We start from the raw sequence: 23,849 nt of genomic DNA on the forward strand, positions 1-23,849 counted from the left end.
CAAAATCCATTATGTGTAGTAAATGTTTCACTATTAACTGTGGAATTGGTATAAAATATTGGTAGCCATTCTTATATAATATTGAAACATTTTAGTGAATATGCTTGATTTATAATGTGAACAGAGCACTTGGGCCATTTTTTGCAGGTAAAACCTGATAGTGCTGCTTCAAATAAAAATTCCCTAAACTTATTGTTAGATAAACAGAAAGACTAAAGTGGACTTGGTAAGATTTCAGTGTGTGTCCTCATGTTTACTCTGTTGGCTAGCATTTATTTTTCTTCTTAGGATCCCAGACACTTATTAATGCCTACCTGTATCTCATTACTTCTGCTTTAACAGATCTTAAATAGAAAACTGGCAAAAAAAGAAAGCTGTAATTTTGAGTGAGACAATTAAAAGCATATATATACTTAAATGTTGATATTGCAAAATAGATTTACATGTTATATAAAATTTAACAATAATGCATGTTTTATGACTAAAGGATAGAAAATATAATGACAGATGTACAGGGAATCATTTGTTTTTCTTTTTAATTAGGTTACCAACTAATTTTCTGTAATATTATCTTTTACCTGCTATTTCTGAAAACAGTCATCTTAAAATTCTAAACATATTTAACATTAAATATGTTTCATTTAGCATTAGATATGGATATTAATTATGTATTTGAAAAACAGATTGTATTGGGTACATCATAAAAGCAGCATTTTTGTGGCCAACATTTTCCTTTAAAAAAAAAAAAAAAGGTTGTGGCCCTCCCTGGTGGTGCAGCAGGTTAAAGCACAGCACTAAGAAGCTAAAGCCACTTCTGCATGAGTTCGATCCCCGCCTGCCCCAGAGGTGACCACATGGCGTGGCAGACCTCTCCTGACCCGCCGTCCCTGAGCCTCTGGCCTGTACCCCAGTTCTGTATGCACAAATAAATCTTAAAAAAAAAAAAAAAGTTTATTTATTTATTTATGGATACAGAACTGGGGTATTGGCTAGAGGTGAAGGTGTGGTGAGAGGATTCAGCCCAGGCAGAGCGGGGAGAAGAACAGGCCAACTGCCAAAGTCCACTGCTGAGGGGAGCAGCAGGCGGGTCAGGAGAGGTCTGCCAGCCATGTGGGTCACTTCCTGGGCAGGAATCGAACTTGTGCTGCAGTGCTGAACTCGTGCTGCAGTGGCTTCGGAGAGCTTTATAATTCGGTGTTTTAACACTTGTGCCACTAGGGAGAGCCAAACAGATAATTTTATATCTAAAATTAGGGAGCTTGTACATTACCTGAGTCTATGGTAAACTCAGTTTCCTCTGAGTCTATGAGAAAACACTACAGAACTTAAAAAAAAAAAAAATTTTTTTTTAATATTTATTTATGCCTACAGAACTGGAATACAGCCAGAGGCTCAGGGGCGGTGAAAGTCTTCACCAGAGACAGAGTGGGGAACAGAACAGGCAGAATGACGAAGTACACTGCTGAGGGGAACAGTGGGCGGGTCAGGAGAGGTCTGGGACTCCATGTGGTCACGTATTCCTCAGCCTATTTACCACATGTGATGAATTCCTATTTCAGAAAGTAGCCCCCAAATTTTTTCAGTACAAAGAGATGAAGATAAAATGACAAAGATGATTTTAGTCCATCGTCAATCCAGACTTGTTCTAATGCATTTAAACTCCTTGAAATGGGTACTTTCTTTTATTTAAACTTCCTTTTTGGCCTGCAGATCAATCTCAATATTTAGAGATTTATTATACCCATCAGGTTTATCTTTTTATTATTTTTTAAAAAGATTTATTTATTTACACATTCAGAACTGGGATGTAGGCCAGAGGTGCAGAGGTGCAGGGGCAGTGGGAGGATTCAACAGAGACAGAGTGGGGAGCAGAGCAGGCCGATCACCAACATATTGCTGAACACTGCTGAGGGGAGCAGTGGGCGGGGCAGGAGAGGCCTTCGGGGCCATGTGAGCCAGCTCCCTGGCAGGGAGTGAGCTCATGCTGTGCTTAAGTTGCTTTGACCAGCTTTGCAATGCTGTGCTCTAACCCTTTGCTCTACCAGGGAGGGACCAACCCATCAGAATTAACATGTGAACACTTAATAGCATTAAGTTTAGGTAGAAGAATGTGGTTAATGTCAATATGTAATCAACTGGCAATTATAAATAGGTTATTGCAACAAAAATAAAATCAATACCAGACATATCTGTGAAATGGTTAATGCATGCTCATAGTCTGCTGAAAACACAATTTAAAGGGCTTGGCAAAATTATTTAAATATAGTTATAACTTGAAAGCTACTTGGAAACTTGGATTTTAGTCCTCAGAATTTTACTGATACAAGTAACTAGTGGCCAAAATAATACATGAAAGTCAAAGTTTTGCTCTCTCTCTCTCTCTTTTTTTTTTGTTATAGTGTGGCCAAATTGTACTCTGTGTATAAATTTTGATTTTGATTTAATCAATACCTCTAAATAAACCTCATGTTACCCATGAGAAGAATATCTATCGAGCACAGCCTTCTACAGTGCTAGAAACACAGTTGAGCTTTCATAGAAGGCTCTGTCATTTAAAGTAGACTCACTAGCTACCTAGTAAAACATGTGAGGATAATTTGAGCTGTGTTTACTAAATACACTATTTACAAATTCATAGGCAAGGTAGGAGAAAAACTAGGAAAGGCTAGTAATTTCATATTCATTGGGTTTATACAATGTCATGATCTGAGATTAGAGTGATGAGATTGAAGAGATGAGAAGTTTATAACTAGAATTGTGTAAAGAGTCCTGAAGTTGGCGCATCCTTGAGGCACAAGGCCATTTAGTGAAGAAACATTTCCAGTCCAAGAGGAATATTTAAATAGAATAAGATAAATATGCTGAATTCCCCTCTTGAATTTATCTCTGCTCTTGTAAGGAGATTTCATTTGGCCACGCCCAACCAGAACACAGAGGCTAAGCAGGCCTGTTAATACTTATTTGCTTCTGTCTCCCATGGAGCGATGCAAAAGAGGATAGAGATGGATCTCAATGAGTAAATGGAATAAACCTAGAGCTTAGAAATCGAGTAAGCAAATAATTGTAATACTCAGAGGGGCAGTCAGAAAGTGGAGAATAATCCCATGTAAGTGATGAATTCCATTCTTGTGAGGTCCCAGTAGCTATTGACAGTATGAAATATCCATCATGCAATAGCAAGAATGAGAAAGAATTAGCTAGATATACTAATATAAAGTTCTGCACCCATAATCATTCACATGATATTATTATATAATAATAATGACCCAGTTTTTAAAAAAAGTTTTTAAAAAAAGAAAGTAAATTTCTAAGATGGCTTCAATTATTTATTTAAATGTAACTTAACTATGTTCAAATATAAAACTATTCATAAACATTATGAATATTGCATATACTGCAGTAAAATGTTCTCATCAAAATAAGTTATGACATTATAAAACAAATAAAATTTAAATTAATATTAATAGAATTGATGAATGAAGTTTTGTGGCAACCAAATTACTTTTTTTGGTGGAAACTAAAGCAATTCGAAGTATCACACACTTTTGCATAAACTATGCTTATACAACTACAATAGCAGTAGCACATTTCTCTTTCCTCTAGCGTAATAACTCAATGCTCTTTCATTTTGATAATACTCAAACCACTGGGGAGTCTTCATTCATAGTTTATTGCTTTTATTTGTTTGGCCCCTCACTGTATAGGAATGTATTTTCAATATGTCAAGGTGACCTTTTCTCTTACTTGATAGATTCAAAACAACCATAATAACATATTTTAGGACCAGTTCTATGGAGAATATATAATAAGTCAGAACTAACCTGTCTTAGTTAGTTAGTGTTACATTAACAAAGATCATAGAATGAAATGTTTACAAATATGTAAAGATGTTAGTGTGGTTCGGTCTTGAGGAAACTCTGGGTTTGTTGACTGCCAACTTCTCTTAGCACCCTCACATGGGGGGCAAGCACCATCCAGCTTTTAATAAAATGGCACTAATTCCATTCTTGAGAACTCCACCCTCATGGGCTAATTACCTCCCAAATGCACTAATTCTTAATAGCATCACTTAGAAAATTTTGAAACTATTTCTCCATGTTAATTAGACAATCTCCTCTACATTTAAAATGAAACATTGTATTGAGTTAATGACTATGATTATAGGTACACACATTTTTAACAACGTTGCTATTGATAGGGTAATTCTTAACCATATAGATGTGACACAGATGTTGTAGGACACTAATGTCATTTACTACTACTTTGTGGAAAAGACAAGTGTCATACACATTTTCAACTCCCTCTTTCCATTAGTTGGTGCAGTCTGAGTTTAATAATCATTGTAAAAATAACTGGACCCAGTTTTAATATAAAAAAAGAAGATGGTTCTTTCATTTATATGTATATATATGTAAAACTGTCCACATTCACTAAAAGATAATTTTGCCAAATGATTCATTTTGTTCCTTAACATCAATTATTTTGTGCTTGAAAGAGATTGGAACTGATTCATAATCATAGTAAGGCAAGGTGATATTTGTTGCAAGACTGTCAATTCATAACTGTCATATTTGCATCCGTATTCTCAAACATACTGGTATAAACAAACCCTGTTCTCACACTGTTCATTATCTCAGAATTTGCTGTTCCACCACTTTACTTTAATTAACATCTCTTCTATATTAACAAAGATGTGAGAATACTTATTCATTTGGAATATTGTAAGTGCCTCCTTTCTTCCCAATCATGTTGACAGCATTTTTATTTCATTCCTTGTGAAAAATAACTGATTGTCATATTACCCTGCCACAGCAACTATTTCCTAAACAAATAACAAAAATCAAAAACAATGGAAACCAATATTGGACACATTATATAATGATGCAATACAGTTCTAAGAAGATACTGGGAAGATGAAAACTCTATACTAGATGAAATCTTGGTAAGATATCACTGACTGTATTTTTGGGAAGATTATACAAAGCCAAATGTCCCAGATTATAGGCCATTGCTCACTGCAGATACAAATTCCACTAGTATATTTTTTCAGGAAAGTTCATTAATTCAACATAATCCTCAATTTAATGTTCATAAGTCTGAACCACACTTTTTGCTCACTCTTAAACTAATAAAATTTGATGCTGTTTAAGAGAAAACAGGAATTAGGGCACATCGACCCTGTCATTTCTACATCTATTATCTACATCTTCACCACAATTCACTGGGAAAAAGCCTGGGTCAGAAGTTATGCCTTTAGTCTTTCATTCCAAAAGAGTGACTGAGCTGTTAATAAAGCTGTTCTTATTCATACCTTAGTTTATTTCAACAGAAGTTTTTCAGTATCTACTATACATAAGCTAATATGCTAGTAAAATCTGGGCAAATATTTGGACTCTATAAATTGTCCACTGTTCAAGTATATTATTCTGTAAATAACTCCTATTTATTTCTCATATTTTATATCACTTCTACTCTAGATCAGGGATAGAAAACATTTCTGTGAAGTGCTAAATAGTAAAATTTCCAGGATATATAGGCCAGACATAGAGATCAGTGGTGTTTTTAAGTTCTCGTGTGGCACTGTGTTTCAATCTTTATTTACTAAAACAGGTAATGGGCCAGACTTGCCCCAAGGCTCGTAACTTGTCAACCCAAATTCTATAAACTTTCCTTAGCATATAAACACACTCAATCTTCCCTAAATAGAAAGCCAATCTTTGAAATGTTTAAGATTCCAGGTAATCTATCCTACTAGTCTTTATCATCAGTATTTATAAATGGAATTGTTAAACACTCCATGTACTTCTTCACCTCCTGTGCAATTCTTAAGTCACTAAAATCTTATTTATACCTTTATCTTGATTGTAAAATGTCCTTTCCAGGACTAGGCCTAATGGCATATTGCAGTCATTACTCTGCACTATACTTCTTTCACATGTGACTTAATGAGACAATTTTTCATGCTGCACCCTGATTTTTCAAAAAGACAGTAAGAATTTCTCCCAATCCACATGTTTTTCTAGACCATTACCCACTAAGGTAATAAACTCTAATCCTCTTGATTTTAATCGGCATAGGCTTGTGAACAAGGAAACCTGTGGGAGTAACTCTGGTGAGGGCACAACAGGTAATAGAAGCACTTGAACAGGTGAGTCCTTGCACTTTAAATCTGTGCCACCATGCTCACAGCCCACCTTTGTGAAGGTGCCATGCATGAAGACACTCAAATTGCTCCTATCAACCACCCCTTGAGAAGCCCTAAATGAACACACAGATTTGCAGGACTCTCTCCTGGATGCCATATCTCCAGTAACCACATGACTGCAAGTGCCTCAAAGACCTTCAGTCAATGAGCCAAGTTTCTCCCAAATTCCTGGCATGTAGTTACTTTAAAAAATAGTGGCATGATGGGTGCAGACTTAAACACTCGGCTTTTGCACTGATTTGTTCCAAGGCCACAGATAACTGGGAAATGACTCCGAGTTATTTTTTTTGACTTCAAGACACTGTGTACGCTAAGTGTCCTTCAGCCATCCTAACATATTTTTTTTTCAGTCCAATCTTGTTTTCCATCATGGTTATCATATTTGTTGTTTTCACATAATATAAACCTATACCATGGTTTCTTCTGTCATCTATAAATGTTAGCTTCTCCTAAATCTCTCCTAAGGTTTCAAAGTAAATTCCCAAATGTCTAAAAAAACTCACATTTACTGTGCCCCACTTATGTCAATTTCCTACGACTGCAGACCAAAACCACTATCTCAAATCTTATCATACACTTCCTCCTTTATATATACATAATTCCTGGGTATAGCACCACTTACACAATTTCTAGAGCCGGGAAAATAAGAGTCATCTTGTCTTTTCTGTTTACTTTACTTCATCAGTCCACATTACATTCAGCCACTGATCTCTGGTGATTTTCTAAATGCTTTTCCCATGTCTAGTTGTTCTACATATAATGACATAATATTGACTTTCAGAGGAAGTTGGATTCATCACTTTTCATAGCAGAACAATCAAAATATTTAAGAGAAATTAAACCCTTTTCACCCTGCCCTCACCTACTGCAGGCTAAAATTTGTGTCGTCAGCCATCTAATCATTCAGAGGGTCTGAAAGACCTTACCTTTAGTGAGACACTTTCAGCCTATGTGTTCATAAGCAGATGAAACAGATGAGTTCGAGAGAAGTAAACGTGTTAGAGGAATTACTGTATCTGAGGTGAGCCCGATGCTTTTCCCAGGAATCCATAAAACTCATAAAGATGACTTAGGTCTCTCTTTGCTTGTAACTGTGGTTAGTGGGCTGATTTCAGTAAATCCAACTTTGATAGGAAACAGGAGTCCCTTGCTGGCATCTGCTTTATATAAAGTCCATCTGTTCTGCCTGTTACAGCCTTATTGGATCACATTAGGACTAAGTGATCCCTCTCCTCTGCTCTCCATTCATTTAACATGCAGCGGGCCCTGATCTGTGCTGCACTTTGCTACTTGAACACTCATTTAATTAGGATTGTGGTTCTTTGTTCTCCCATGTAGTTTTGCTAAGACTTGGGGAATGTTTACATAGGCAGCAAAGGAGCTGGGTCTGTTGTATAAAACATTGTGATTTTACATGATATATAGCTCATGGTTGTCCAAGAACAAGTAGCTGTGAATCTATGTGCAGCAAAAAATACCATGTATTGGAATCTTAGATTAAATACCTGCAAAAGACTAAACATTTTACCTTTCTATCCTATCTCAGATGTCACCTACAAATATGCCTAAATAGAAAAACATTTGACAATAAATTAAAAGTATTTTTTAAAATAAGGGGATTGTCTCAACATATAAGAGTTTCATGCAGAAAAGGATATAAGTATTTATATTTCTCTCTGATTTTGAAAGGATTACTTGGTGGACATCAATTCATCATAAATTGGTAACATCATTTTTTTCAGGGGTTAATCTGAAGGTCATATTGAATCATACATGTAAATCTGTTAGCATGCCATATTCTCTGGACTCCAAATATGTTCATTATAAGAATGACACTTATTATTGAATATACTCAATCAATAATTCATACATCAATATTGAAATATCATTTGGAATATAATCTAGATATCTTTACACATCTAAAAAGATGTGTGCCTCCCTGGTGGCTCAACAGGTTAAAGCACAGCAATACAAGTCATAGTCACCTCATCACTAGTTTGACCCCTGGCCAGGGAGGTGACCCACATGGCATGGCAGACTTTTCCTGTCCCACCTGCTGCTCCCCTCAACAGTGTACTTTGTCAGTCTGCATGTTTTGCTCCCACTCTGTCTCTGGTGAATCCTCTCACCCCCTACCAACACCTTTGACCTGTACCCCAGTTCTGCATGCATGCATAAATATTTTTAAATAAATAAATGTGTGTTTCACATATATATTAACTTAGGAAATCCAGTATCTAAATAAGTGTAATGTCACTATTTGCTTATAATGACTATAAATATGAACTTGAATAGTGAGAGAATTAAATTAAGTTTTCAATCGGCCCATGTATTAGTTCTTCACCTCTACAGATATTAAGTAGCCCTTTTCTTCACTCACAAATATGACTAAGTATACAATTGCTTCACAGTTGCTTGTGCTGAGTAAATGAGATAGTGTGTGCAAAGCATGTGGCTTATAACACTTATATACACTGAAAATAAAATTATAGTATCATCGAAGAACTAATTGACATGCAATTTTATATTAATTACAAACATATTTTCATTAATCTCACAGGAAAATATCACATAAAACATGAAGACTTTTCAAGCTAATATTGAATTCAAATCTGATTATACAACAATCGAGCTTTCCATTTCTCAATGAGCTATCCTACAAGGTTAAGTTTTAAAGGATTTCTGCATACCTTGATATCTAACCACTAAGATCCCTATTAAGAGAGAAAAAACATTAAAACTTTGTTGCTTACTTTTCCTAAAGGTAGTAACATTAATTAGGGAGCTGTGCAGGCTACTGCTGAGTCATTTGATTATAGGTTACTACCTAAACTGCAAAATTTCCCTGCTAGATCTGTTGCCTAAAGGAGTTTTAGTTGATTCATCACCTCTTTCACTCAGAGGGTTGATCATTGTAAATGACTTTATTGACCCATGGCTTGGTTGAGCATCAAATGCTCCAATGAACCAAGCAATAAACAGCTGCTAAGAGCAGGTGAGAAGTCGTCATGGAAAATTCAAGGACTGAATCAGCATTCTCTCCGCCATCAGACTCCTGTGCTATCAGACTTCTGAATTTCTTGTTTAACAGCAGGACCTTTAGGTGACTTTACCTATGATAATATATTTTCCCATGTGTTTTTGTGTCTTTTGGGTATGAGTGGGATTGCTGGGTCATATGGAAGCTCTATTTTTAGCAGTCTGAGAAACCTCCAGTTTTCCATGGTGGTTGTACTAGTTTGCATTCCCACCAGCAGTGCAGGAGAGTTCCTTTTCTCCACATCCTCACCAATATTTGTTGATGCTAGTTGCTTTAAGATGTGCCATTCTCACTGCTTTGAGGTGATATCTCATTGTGATTTTAATTTGCATCTCCCCTATTACAAGTGATGTTGAGCATTTTTTTCATGTGGTTGTTGGCTGTCTGAATTTCCTCTTTGGAGAAATGTCTTTTTATCTCTTCTGCCCATTTTTTTGATGGAATTGTTTATTTTTACAACAGTCAAAGATTTTAAGATACAATTTTAGAAATGCTAATTATAAAATTCATAGAGAAGACAGTCTTATAAAATTAGAGGTCTATCACAGAAGAGAAAATAGGTGACCTACTTGGAACATTCACAAATCCAAGGGGTAAATTAAATGATGGGAATTTATTTTTCATTCAAAATAATTAATAAATGTTGAAAGGAGAAAAAAATAGTATCAAGAATTTTAAAATTGTTTTGGGACAAGGAACAGTAGGAGTTTATTACTATACACAAAGGAATACTAGATATTTTTAATAAAGCCTGAGAAATCTTCCTAGAATCAGAGGAGAGACTATTTGAGGGAGAACTCTAGAGCAGTTACTAAGTAAAATGTTCAACAGGGTGATAATTCACATCTTAATAATATGTACTATATAAACATATGGTTACTAAAAATTAATTCAAGGTAGAATACTTCATGACCAAGCATTGAAAGACGCACTAACAGCACTTACTAAAAATGCTAAGTCATAGAATGACTATGGTTTAAGTTACATAATTAATTTTGTTTTGTACTTCTCAATCTTTAATGTGTCAATGAATTACTGGGGAAGATTGATTAAATGCAGGTATTAATTCAGTGACTCTGGTGTATTTCTATCATTTCTAATAAGTTTTTCTTTAATGTCAATTCTATTGGCAGAAGTATCTTATTTAGGGTTTTTACCAGGGCATGCTAACTTCTCTAATCCAGAATATCTGTTCCAGGACACAGGCAAAACCTACTCAAAAGTGGCAAGCAGGTCGAACTTCCCATGAGAATAGGAATTATTAGCATCACAGTGGGAATGCCTATGACTCTATACCAAATAATACCCTTTTGTTGTAGCAAAAGTCTGGAGGAGGGGAAAACATGCTGCATCAACAGGAAGTCTCAGTTGACATTATAAACAGAGGCTCTGAAACTCAAACTAAAACATCTAAATAACTTTTCCTCCCTTGAGGGTCACTCTGGGACACAGATTCCATCTTTTATAGACCAGATATATTATTTTATACTTATTTTACATACACATAGGTCACCAACACTCTTTAATATTTCTGCATTTCATTATTGACAATAAGTTCAGCTTTCTCTATATTTTTTTAATGACAAAAGAGAAAGAGGAAACTATGTAAATGTTGGTGAGTATTTTTGTAATTAGTGTTCATTGGGTTTGAAAATCTTTTGCTGCAGCAGCTCAGATACCCAGTCACAGGCTTAAATTGAACAGCTGGTTGTGACAGACCAAAACTGTGCTTAGCATGCATAAAATGCTAACTGGTAGGTTGAGGAAGTTCTATTGCTTTAGGCAACTCATTTATTTATATTAGATCTAGTACAGGAATGGTCCCAACAGAGTTCCTTAAACTCCTATTAGCCTGAACAAAATGGAACTCTAACCAACTCAGGCTAGGACTGCAAATGAAAGAAACTGGTAGAGTTTAAACCCAATAATTTTGCCCAGGTCTTCCTGATAGGGAAGGGACTCAGAACTTGTGTATTCTACCAGAATTAATGCTGAAGATAACTACCTATGTCTGTGGGAATGCTGAAGATAACTACCTATGCCTGTCCATTTCGCAAGGGTCTGTAGTCTAGATGTCCGGATAGTGACCCCACATCCAGCCAAGCTGTGCCTTCCCAACATTCCATGGTTATTATGAATAATCTCTGTCTCTCCACAATTCTTTTGTACATATGAATGCAAATATTCTTTTCAGAAACTCCTTTTCAGATTAAGAAAATAGTCATCCCTTATTCACAGTCTCATATTCTATATTGATAATATATAATTAAAATACATTAAATATATTTAACTATCACTAAAATATTGTGTTATATTTGCCAATTCGAGGGGAGATAATCCACTAAATTTCATTCAGCTTTATGCTCCTCTCCTTCCTCTGGCCTAATATCTTCACTTATATATAACGCAAGGATGATGCCATTAGCCAATGTGAATGGCTAATTAGCCATTAGCCAAAAGTCCATCTTAAGTAAACTTTTAAGAATTAGGGAAAAGAACCAGAAGGTGGCTTAAGAGAATAACTGAGCTCACATAATTCAAACATAATACAAGACTTCATATATTATCTGACCTACATAGTTTCAACATGCACAATGGGTCATCAGGAAAAATGTCACTTCAGAGCCACAGTGAGTAATTCAAGTAAGTAAATTTTCACGGATGCCTGTTTTCCATTCTTTGAATGGTCATCCTAGTAAGTGATCATCGTTTACTTTGAAGAAAGTATAATTATTTTATCTAATAATTTAAAGCACAAACTTTTTACATGTAAACTTTCAAGTACTATTAAAACAATTCTTTCACCTTATAGTTTATTATTTCCTATTAGGAACAAATAGTGAAGAGCAGTTATGACTTGACTTCTGGATTTTTTCTTTAGAAGACTCTTTATCACAAGTAAATGTGGTTGGTTATTTGACTGGAAAAACTTGCATACTACAGATTACTAATATCCCATGTACCATTAATAACTATGCTAACACTGAGCATATGGTCAAGGGCTTGATCAAATCGATTTCTTGTACCATGTTCTGCTAACTCTTTCCATTTCTAGTACTAATTCTTCTGTTATGAACTTCAAATATCAACTGCAGCCAGCCAGTATGAAGTCAGAAGAACAACAGTAAATCAGAAATTACATTTGCTTTAACATAAGTCAAATGCACATCTTGGAAGACTAAAAATGCAAAAGGCAAGCTGAGAGCTAAGAGCAACAATAAGTGCTGGAGTAGTTACGGCCCTTAGGGCGAAGGAGTAAGGCAGAATGTTTTGATCCCTTTTTCTATGATCTTTCAGATTCAAATAAATTGAAAGAGGGACCTGAACAGATCTTTAATTTTCAGTCTCTCTGTTTTGAAGTAATTTCCCCACCTCTTTCAAACCAGCACTGTTGAGATATTTTGGTTTTCTGTAACAACTACTCACTCCTGCCTAAGAACCTGGAAGATGGCAGAGTGGCTTCCTGGTGTGGGGAAAGGGTCACTGCTTGCCTGGGGTTGCTATCTTGGAGGGGGCAGGCCGAGTTAGTCCTGTGAACACTTTAACTAGGAGGCAATTTTGTTTTTAAGATTTATTTATTTATGCATATAAAACTGGAGTACAGGCCAGAGGTGCAGGAGTCAGTGAGAGGATTCACCAGAGACAGAGTGGGAAACAGAACAGGCAGAAAGATGGAGTGCACTGCTGAGGGGAACAGAGGGCAGATCAGGAGAGGTCTGCCATACCATATGGATCACCTCCACGGTGGGGGATCGAACTCACACTGAAGTGGCTGCAGCTAGTTTGCACTGCTGTATCCTAACCCTTGTCCTACCTGGGAGTGCCTAGGAGGCAAATTCTAGTTCAAACAATTGCCTCCTTTGAGATGAAAATGCCTGTCAGGTAACACTGGAGGGCAGCAAATGGAGGGGAGGAAAAGGTGTTTTCTGTCTTCTTCCCTACTACCTCCTTCCAGCAATTTCTTGGCAGAACCTAACAAGGGATGGAGAAATGTTTCCTGAGAATTCTGTCCCACATGAGAGAGTGATGGGGCATGTTTGGAGATGAAAAATAGATAAAAGTTAGCATAGTGACAATGTTATTCTTTTGTCTTCTAGAAAGAACACTCCTAAGGTCTCCTTAGTTTTCTTTGGCATGAAGATTAGGCCTCTGCAAATATTAAGACAGTTTTGTTTTGTTTTTAAGATGTATTTATTTATGCATACAGAACTGGAATGCAGGACAGAGGTGTAAAGGTTGTGAGAGGATTCACCAGACACAGAGTAGGGAGCAGAACAGGCAGATTGACAAAGTACACTGCTGAGGGGAACAGCCAGAATAACAGGAGAGGTCTGCTGAGCCATGTGGTCAGCTCCCTGGCCTGGGACCAAACTCATGCTGCAGTGGCTGCAGCAAGCTTCATCGTGCTGTGTTGTAACTCATGGTGCAGTTTAGACAGGTTTTACTTGAAGATATTCAGAGCAGACATTTGCTAACACGTGCCACTGGCATGTGGGCTTCACGAGAAACCATCACTATTGCCTTAAAGAACACATATGATCCATATTTGGGGTCATCTCCAGAAATATGCATTTTAGGAGGCACACCCACGGCAGGTCAGAGCTATAGCATCCTGTGTTGTCTTGAGTTACTCTTTCCCTGTGAGACCCCTCTCTCTGCTCTGACTTAGGCTTGAGGAAAAAATCACCCCGCTTGATGTGCCCCAATTACTCTGGAATGTACAGCTATATAAACTCTCCATATACATATAATAACACTTAGTCTTTTTCTCCTACTTGGCTGCCTGATATTACTTTGCTTGTGTGATCACAGTGATAGATGTCCCTTTGCCCCTGGAATAGTCAAGAATAATCTTTATATCAACTGCGGCACAACGGTATTTCCTGAATGCTAAATGAATGATAGGAAGATCTTTTAGATCAGTTTTTGAAGCACTGTGGATTCAGGAACATTTATATTAATGTCAGTTCTGCTGTTGTTTTGCTGCTTATGATTATGTCTGTTACTCTTTCATCTTTCCACCTGTACGATGTGATTGAATTCTTAGGTTATTCCTATAAGCACCATTGTTTTCTTTGTTATAAATGGAAGGGAACTCAGGCTTCCAAATGAAACAAACACATAAATTTTCTAAGTTTTTAAGGTGAGAGGTTAAAAATGAGCTTCAGAGACAGAAACCCCTCGTTGTTTTTTTTTTTTTTTTTTTACTATCAAATGAATTTCAAACAGCAAAATAATTTAAATTATTTTCTTTCATATATTTATTCTGAAAAAAAAAGACAAAAAAAAACCTCTTAAGTTCCCCATAAAAATTCTGCTGCTATGGGTAAAAGTGCTCAGTGTGCAGTAAATTTAAGGAACAGTTTATCAAGGGGTATTTTTGGCAATGCATTAGTTATTTCTCTAGTTCCAGCCAAGAATTCAAGTTATATTGATTTATGACAGAAGCATTTGATAACTAGATGGTCCAAATGATACCCTGGGTATCTCGTCTACCAGCCAGCAACTAAACTTTATGAAAAAGAATATTAAAAGCACATATAAATTATTAAATAAATGTCAGAAAACATACTTCAGTTCTAAGTCAATTTTCAAAGAATACATATGCTAACACAGACCCACACACAGAAAAGGGGAGGGTGAAATAGAATTTATTTTCTATATGTTCTTTTGCAGAACTTCTAACATGTTTTGAGACAAGTGGTTTTATTTATGCATCAGATGTAGTTTTTTGTTCAGTGCATTGTTTAAAAATTTAATTAGTGTGCCAGTAAAATATTTTATTGTCCACGCTCTCATTTCAACATCTTAAAATATCAAATCAGTGTCCAAATATGAAGCATAAGCAAGTCTCTACATTGTACTCTTTACCTTAAATTATTTTCTTTCACTGAATTTTTTTTTTTAAGATTTTTTTTTTGTGCATACAGAACTGGGGTACAGGCCAAAGGCTCAGGGGTGGTGAGAGGCTTCACCAGAGACAGAGTGGGGAACAGAACAGGCACATCAACAAAGTACACTGCTGAGGGGAGCAGCGGGTGGGTCAGGAGAGGTCTGCTACACCATGTGGTCACCTCCAGGGCAGGAGGGAATCGAACTCATGCTGAAGCGGCTTTAGATTCTCAGTGCTGTGCTTTAATCCGCTGCGCCAGCAACGAGGGCCCTCACTGAATATTTTAATATGTGTTTTCTGAGGAAGAACACATAATAGTGTCTGTGTTTTGAGTTATTCCTTTAATTCATAAGCAGCATGCACACTGTAATTTGAAGACTGGAAAAAGTAAATACCAAGGATTTTCTCTATCACTTACTTGGATAGAGACAGTGGTTGCTTAGTTAATACAATGTCTTATGGGATTAATACTAGAGATTATCCTAAAAAGGATTTTTGGGAATATTAGTAATTTTGAATTAGTACATAAGGTGAAGACCAATCAAATTAGTATTATCATAGGTAGCAGCTGAAAGTAAACAAAACTCTCCTGGGAAAGTAAAGACACTTCGAATTTAGAACTTGAATTTAGAATAATAGCAAAATTGGAAATTTCACTCAAGGTCAGATTATAAACAATCTTAATAAGCCTTAGTGGGATTTTTCCTTACAAAGCAATAGGCAGTTATATATTTCTCTGCACACCATAAACACTCGAGAGTAGAATGTGAAACTGTACAAACCGAATCATGTGTTTTAATTCAAATCACTTTGCTTCACAAATATGAAATTGTTGCTATCTGATGATTGACAAATGTAGGTTTGGGCTACTTAATTTCTCTAATTAATTTATTAGTGCTAAAATTTATTTGCAAATGTGCATTAAAAGTAACAGACTACCTTGCCTTTACACATGATCCTGCTCCCAAAGGAAAAAACAAAACAAACAACATTCAGTGGGAAACATCATCAGTTGATTATGTACATGTTTCCTGAAGACCCACTATGTGCTTTAGAATCATTCTCAACATGGCACACCCATTATTATCATTTAACATTATGTGCCAAAACCAGCAAGATACCCAATAAGCTTACTGAAGCCACTAATATCCCAAACACCGATAACACTAAATTCCAGCAAAGATATGGAGCAACAGGAACTTTTATTTATTGCCAGTGGGAATACAAAATGATACAGCTACTTTGGAAGATGATTCACTTCCCTCATAAAACTAAATACATTGTTAACATATAAACAAGCAAATGAGTGCTATCAAACACAAATCATATCACACAGTAAGAGTGATTGTATTTTTATGTTATTTAAAATTTTCAAAACTTTACGTATAAAAATTCTCACCCCAATGCATACAAACACACTATCTCAAAATCCAACAAGTGCATAGATGACTACAGAGAATGCAATCCAGTTCACTGTTGACATCAACATATATAAACAGATTTATGTGGCTTAGTTATTAGCATCATCATTCATCTCAATCCACTGGATTAAATCAGATCTGAAGGACTATCTTGTTTCTTGTGATATTTCTCATTGCACTAGTGGTATACATATTAGTTAATTTATACTTTCCTACTTCCCACATCTCTACAGAGCCACTCCCCTACTCTGTGAGGTATAGAAATTATACACTCCATGGAATTTCCAATTCTTTTCCATTATGTAGAAAAGTTAAAGACTGTCTTTATATATTATGGTTCTTTGTGGGTTGGGACACGATTTTGCAACATAAAACAATTTACCTTGCAGTCACTGCATTGTTATGGCTTTGTTTCATTTTAATTTTAACCTCTCTTCTTCATTTCCAATGTTATTCTACATTGATATAAAAGGTAATCTCTTTAGAGGAAAATTCAAATTTGTAAAATAGTGTCATACAAATTACATCAAGTCTGTGGCATTAATATTCTCATTGGGGTCTTATTACTCAGTAATTCACATTACCAAAGCCTAATTTTATGAGAAAGTACTGCATGAAAGTATGTGTCAGCTTGTTCCTGGTAGACCAGCTGTCCCAGGTAGTCATGGGAAGATCTACATGCAGCTATGTATGTTATACTAGTTGCATTTAAAATTTACTCATTTCAAGTATACACCTTTCAAACCAACAGATAAGACCACCGCGTGCTAACATAAAACCTCCATCCATAAAGGAAATGCCTGTCCCTTTTCATCAGCTCATGTCATTCAATCATATCCACAACCGTTTGAGAACTGAGTCAGCAATTCAGTAAGAGTGGGATTCTATGACTCATTCCTCGCAGTCCTTTCCCTTCTCCTACTTCCTCACAGAAGTCCCTCCTGAAAGGCATAGCTCGATTCTTTCCCATCTCATGGAACTGGTATCCTTTGATGAAAAGTCTAGAGCCATTAAACAGACAGCTTTTGCAAAGAGACATTATTAAATTTTGACTAATAAACAAACACTGCCATCAGGGAACATCCTTAGCTGCTGTGGAGATGGAAAGAATGTGTTGCCATTTATTATGAAAGTCTGCATTGCAATTTAATATGCATGGCTTTCAAAAATGATACAGGAGACACATTTTCCTTCCATAACCAGCCCTTCATCAGGCTCCTCTTGACAAAAACTTCCTTTATAACATGTAATGATTTTTTATTGAATTTAAAAATACATTTACTATATGTGTACAGATAGGAAAATCATCCTACTATTTTCAATTCTTCCATGTCTATTTTTGTAAAAAAAAAACAAAAAAACAAACAAAAAACCAAGTAATATTCTCTTTTAGCTGCCTGCTGCTCTCTTCTGAAAGCAAATTACATGAGAGTCCAGAATTACTCATCATCTGGGCTGTTCACAGATATTTTCAGATCATTGTGAGGGAAAATTCTTCTCTTCATTTTTGCCCCCATTTGAATGTTTCTTATGAAATTAGTTGCAAAACATATCTCTAAATTTGCCTAAAATCAATCATTTTAATATTTCAAGCCCTGTTATTTTCAGAGATTAAACATTCTCTGTGCAAGAATATTTTAAAAAGAATACATTTAGACAGTATAGCATAAATTCACATTTCTGTGAGAATAAAGCATCCTTATTATTTCCTTTTGTGGAAAGTAGGAGAAAACTACTTTAAGCAGCACTCGTGTTTAGAAACAGAGAAAATACTTTCAGAAAGCAGCATAACCTCTCTAAGTGGTGAACTGAGTCTAACATAGAGAGAAAGAGCCCCCTAATGGTTCCGAGATCTAGAAAAACAGAGGTTGTACATTCCAATTCTTGACAGTTTGCTGTGCTAAAGTGAATTATCAGGAAAGACATCTGATACTATACAAGAGAGGTAAGAGGAGTTGAATAAAAACTCAAAAATAACCTCTGCCAAAGATAAGAAGAAAAGTGAGAAATGCCATACAGAATCCATGAGGGAGCCTCAAACTGATGTTTATGCTCTTGTCTGCTAGGACAATTGTGTTTTCCTATATCATGTTAGCTGAGAATCACTGATCCGCAACGTAGGAAACACATCAACTACATAGTTGGAAAGTGTGAAATTTGCAAAAGAACTTGCTTGTTCTCTAGTCATGACACATTTTCATATTAAGAAGATCAGGAATCAAATTTCTCATAAAAGTAATTACAGAATTTGCAAGATAATAAAAATAAATATTCAAGTTTCTTAAGAGTCAGCTAAGATGAATACCTAAGTACTGGAAAAACCTGTTTCAAGAAATTTTAAAAGTCTTTGTAGAGGGAAACACTTTGATATTCACAGAAAAAATAAATAGATATGGATGTTTATATCTGTGGTCTTCTAAAAAATACACAAAACTATTTGAAAATTAGTTTTCTATATGTACACCTAAATATTACCCATAAATAACTGCTATAAGGAAACTGCACTGTATACATAGGTTATACACAGGATTACTGCAACAAAAATAGGGGATTTTGAATAACTTTGTGTATTAAATCTAAAAATGACTAGATACATTAAATTTTAATTACATTCTCTGCTGATATAGGTTAGGTTGCATAAGCAATAAAATGGAAGGATTAAAAGCATAATTTTTGATAAGTTGTGTAAAAAGTTAACATAAATAATATAACATGTGCAAATCAATACCTTGGTGAGAGTATAAGAGATTTATGATAAATGCTGTTATGTGTGGGTTTGACATAATATTGCTACTAGATACATAAAAGTATATTCTCCAGTGCTTGCCACCATCCTCAATATCTTGCATCAGTTCCTCAAACATAGTACTCATATGAGAAGCATGCATCTTTTTCAAATTCATCAATTCAAATGTATTCAATAATCTAATACACACAGCTATATTCCTTCAGACAGATTGTAAGATGATAAAATTCATAACAGTATAATTACCTCTGATATTGTTTTCGTACATGGAAATATCTACCAGCTGTAATATTCAGATTATATGAAGCATTAAACATTTCATATTAAAATATAAAATAGATGTCATGAAAACTAATGTCCTTCAAGTAGGCAGTTATATTTAGTATACAAGCAAGTGTTCTAAAACACAGCCAGGCAGACCATGTAATATTACCAACTTCAACTACATTGCCTCTCAAACATGTTGGAAATCATGTTCTTATTTGAAACATCAAACAACATATTAAAGAGTTTTGTCATCTAATCACAGAAGCAGTTGGATATTTGATGTGATGAGTGACTCAGGGAACTTCACTCAAAAGAACAATTGGAACAGCCCTTGGGGTATAATATTTCTCTTCATTGATCCAAAGCAAATACATTGACATAAAGAATGGAGTAGCCCTTTTTGTTCCCATTAGGATGAAATAGATTTTTTTGAGAGTCAGCTATCACAGAGCTGACTCTTATCAGTTGACTTTTGTGACCTACCAGCCTAAGGTCAATCAACTACATCAGTACTGCATTGCCCCAAGTCATCATTCCTTGTCCACGCAATCACTCCCCTCAATAAATAAGTAAATAAATAAAAAGCCCCATTCCCAGCAGAGATTTAGAAATATGCAAAGTTGTTCTTTGCGCACAGACACTTTACTAGCGCATACATCTCTGACACTGAAAACGTTAATTGATGGGACTGCAGTCTGGCTATGAACTCTGGAGCAGTTAACATGCTTTGCCTAGTTTAGTACTTTCTGAAGACCCAGTACTAGCCATCAATAACTTAGAATACGACAGCCCACTGTCACATCATTTAAATCACATCATGATTACACAGAAGCATGAAGCCTGCACTCAAATGACAGATTTAGGAAAAAAAAAAAAAAACAAAAAAAAAACACCGACAACTCTCAAAAAGCACACAGTAGCTTCTAAGCCTGCATAAAATATAACAGACAATGCAGTAGTGGTCTTTTCATGATATGCTATCATTTCCCAAAGTTGTTTACCAGTTAACTATGTAAGTGAACATATTTGTGGCTGTCCCTCCAAATACTCTTTTTAATATGAACTTTATTTTTCTTCTGCGTAGACCATCAACCACATACATTTATAACCCAGGGATCTCTTTAAAAATAACCTCACATATACCTGGAAACAAAACAGCAAATATGTTCATATCAACATGCATCAACACATTTCTAAATCCAGCAGCCAGTGCATTGCATTAACTTTAATACACCGCTGCAAACTCAATTTGTAAAACACACAGAGCTGTGATGCATTTTACTGTGAATGACTCAGAAAGGAATCCAGAGACAAAAATGTAATTTCCTTACCTGGAGCATGAAACCGCTTCTCTTCAATTCTGGAACAAAGTGGGGTTGGGAGGGTCTTGTTTTTTTTTTTCCTTGCAAAATCCTCTTTAATGATGCAGGAGTGAGATGAACTATTCCAAGGTGAAGTCTGTTATTTCATGCTGGGGCTCCGAGCTGACATCCTCTTGTGAAGAAAAGGCTCCTCAGTAAGTTGTTGACTGAGGGAGCCAGGCAGCGAGATAATCGCACCAGCAGGCAGCGACACTGTGGGCCGTTCGTGGCCTCCCTCCCCACCTGCGTTCCCTTCTCTCCCTCTTCTTTTCACCCTGCCGCTCACTCAGCTTAAGTCTGAGCTGCTGCTGCTGCCGTATAATCAATCTAGCCTGTCTGAAGCTAATAGTCCTCTATTTAACCAGCCAATCAATAGCAAGAATGCCACTGTTACTCCCAAGAGTCTTTTCCAAGAGTGGTACAAACAATAAGAGTTTTGCTAGCAGTTTGGCCAAGTATTTTTCATTATTTTATCTCCCCTCGAGATAGAGCTTGAGAGAGCAAAGGCTCGAAGCAAGCTTAGTATTACTGCAGCTTTTTGCATTCTGAAATGTACCCCTTCTTAGCCAGCTGATACTGATGCTTCATTACACACCAGCCCTCCTTACACCTCACCACTTAGGAATTGCTATAGAGTTGCAATGTGTGATAAGATCTTTCTAAGTCCTATATCTAAGAAAAGAAAAATCAACAAAATTGTACAAAAATAGTGATTTTCTGTTACAATCAATGACGCCTTCAGTAGGCTGTGTAGCTTGGATAAATAAAGAATACTCCATTTTACTGGTTGACATTAAAAGTTTTTCATTTTATTCTAAAAAAAGGTCGTCTATATTTTGTTTCTCATAAGGAAAGAAGAGTGATGTTTGTAGATATGTCTGAACTAGACTTTGAGTCAGATTTCAGTGTATCAAGTGTTTTTCAATTTGAAAGCATACATCTACAAAGGGAGCCCTCTGAATATATCAAATAGAGCATTTCACACCTGATTCATCCCTTCAAGGGTAAGATGATTTTTTCTTAAAGGAACACATCCACTGCTCAACTGCTGTGACTGAGCATATGAAAGAGCACAAAGCCAACTATTGAAACTGTTGAAGACTAGACAGGTTTTTCATTTCCACAAGCTTTAGAGGAAATAAGAATCAAACAAACAAACAAACAACAACAACAACAAAAAAACATTTGGGGTTAGTTGAGCCAACCCTAGAAAACCTCACTTAATTTCTAATTAGAAGGTGGTTGTTTATCTCTTTTCACATTCCTTGGCCAACCAGCATTTCCTTTTCCTTGGTAATAAAACATGACTGCACTCATTAAAGTAAATTGTATAAGAATGCTTAACTACACCTCAATTCCCAATTGGACTTAAATTCTAGGCAGTAGTCATTAGAGTTCCAATCTTAACATCATATAATACAAATAAAAGTTTCTAATATGCATTGCAGTGTCTAGCAATGAAGACTTGAAGACCATGAGATAAGATGGTCTTGGAATAATGCTCACAGCCCAAATTATAAAGTGTTCTAGCACATATTAGAGGCAAACTTCCTGCTTTAATTGACTCTGTTCAGTAAATATTGAGCAACTCTTTGTATTAGGTCCTGGACTCCGTGATAGAAAGGTAATTAAGTACAGGAGAGAACAAGTTTCTTTGTGTTCCTGATATTTCCAACATGCTGTTGTAGGGGAAGCCAGGCCTCCAGGAGCCTACCTGCTGGTAATTGGATAAGAAGTTCCCTAGTAAGCAAAATACAGGGGAGATAGATCGATGCCTGCTATACCAGTACTTTGAAGATTCAGGAGTACTCAGAATGAGACCGTACCATCTCTAGGACAGCGGGAAGACCCCGTATACAGCAGGTACTTGCAAATACTATCAAAGAAAATGAGAAAGATTTTAGTGGCAGAGGAAAAGGCAAGAGAGGTGTGAAGGCAATAATGCAAACAAAAGTAAAGTCACAGGAGGGATGAAAAATTAGAGGGATGGAGGGGCCCTTCCTGTTGGGACAATGAGTGAAGCACAGCACTCTGAAGCGATCTGCAGCCTCGGCAGCATGAGTTCGATCCCCACCCAGGGAGGTGACCCACATGGCACAGCAGACCCCTCCTGTCTCGCCTGATGCTCCCCTCACAGTGTATTTCAGTATATCTACCTGTTCTGCTCCCCACTCTGTTTCTGGTGAGTCCTATCACCCCCTGCATCTCTGGCCTGTACACCAATTCTGTATGCATAAATAAATAAATCTTTACAAATAAATAAATAAATGGTATGCCATTTCTCTAGCTCGCTGTTTCTTTCACAGTATTCAAACTGCCTTCACTACATGTATTTTTTGTCACTTTACTCGATTCCCTACAATGTAAATTCTATGAAGAAAAATATTTGGATTTGGCTAATACATTTTTCCTTGGACTTTTTAGCATTGGACCAGATTCATATTACTCACTTAATGAAAAAGAATAATGTCTATGCTACATGACATGTTCTGAGCTAAGAATTCTACTAATATGCAAGATATAGGACTTTCTTTTAACACTCAACATTTAATTATTTATTTAATCAAAAATAAATTTAATCTTTTAACATTCAAAAATCCATTAGATAGACATGAACATATTTTACAACTAAAGAAAGTGAAAGTTGAAGAGGTTAATTTCCTTGTCCAATGACACAATGAAAAGTTCATTTTCTTTACAATGTTGGGTTTTCAGGAATGGCAGGCAATATAATGTAAAACAATAATCGGGATATTGATTTGGGGTCACATCATTGGAACTGATGGAGGAGGTAGCAATAACTAAAATGAAAACTAGCGGGTCAAAGGGAAATATACCAAGGGTTGGAGGGGAAGTTGCCAGCTGAATTGCATGTGCTGAGAACAAAGAGAACTGCGAGAAGGTGTTGGGAAATAG

At 36.1% G+C, this 23,849-nt stretch overlaps 1 protein-coding gene across 3 annotated transcripts in view; it reads right to left on the reverse strand.

The window, feature by feature from the left end:
• Positions 1 to 21,241, reverse strand: part of CDH18 (cadherin 18, type 2) — a 658,667-nt gene extending 637,426 nt beyond the window's left edge. For all 3 annotated transcript variants that reach the window (XM_012721823.1, XM_012721820.1, XM_012721824.1), the window contains exon 1: positions 20,904 to 21,241. The gene's annotated coding sequence lies outside the window, so the exon portion shown is untranslated. The remainder of the gene's footprint in view (positions 1 to 20,903) is intronic.
• Positions 21,242 to 23,849: the final 2,608 nt, after the last annotated feature.

This window comes from Condylura cristata, unplaced genomic scaffold (assembly GCF_000260355.1).
Source record: "Condylura cristata isolate star-nosed mole 26May11 unplaced genomic scaffold, ConCri1.0 scaffold00007, whole genome shotgun sequence".
Lineage (NCBI taxonomy): Eukaryota > Metazoa > Chordata > Mammalia > Eulipotyphla > Talpidae > Condylura > Condylura cristata.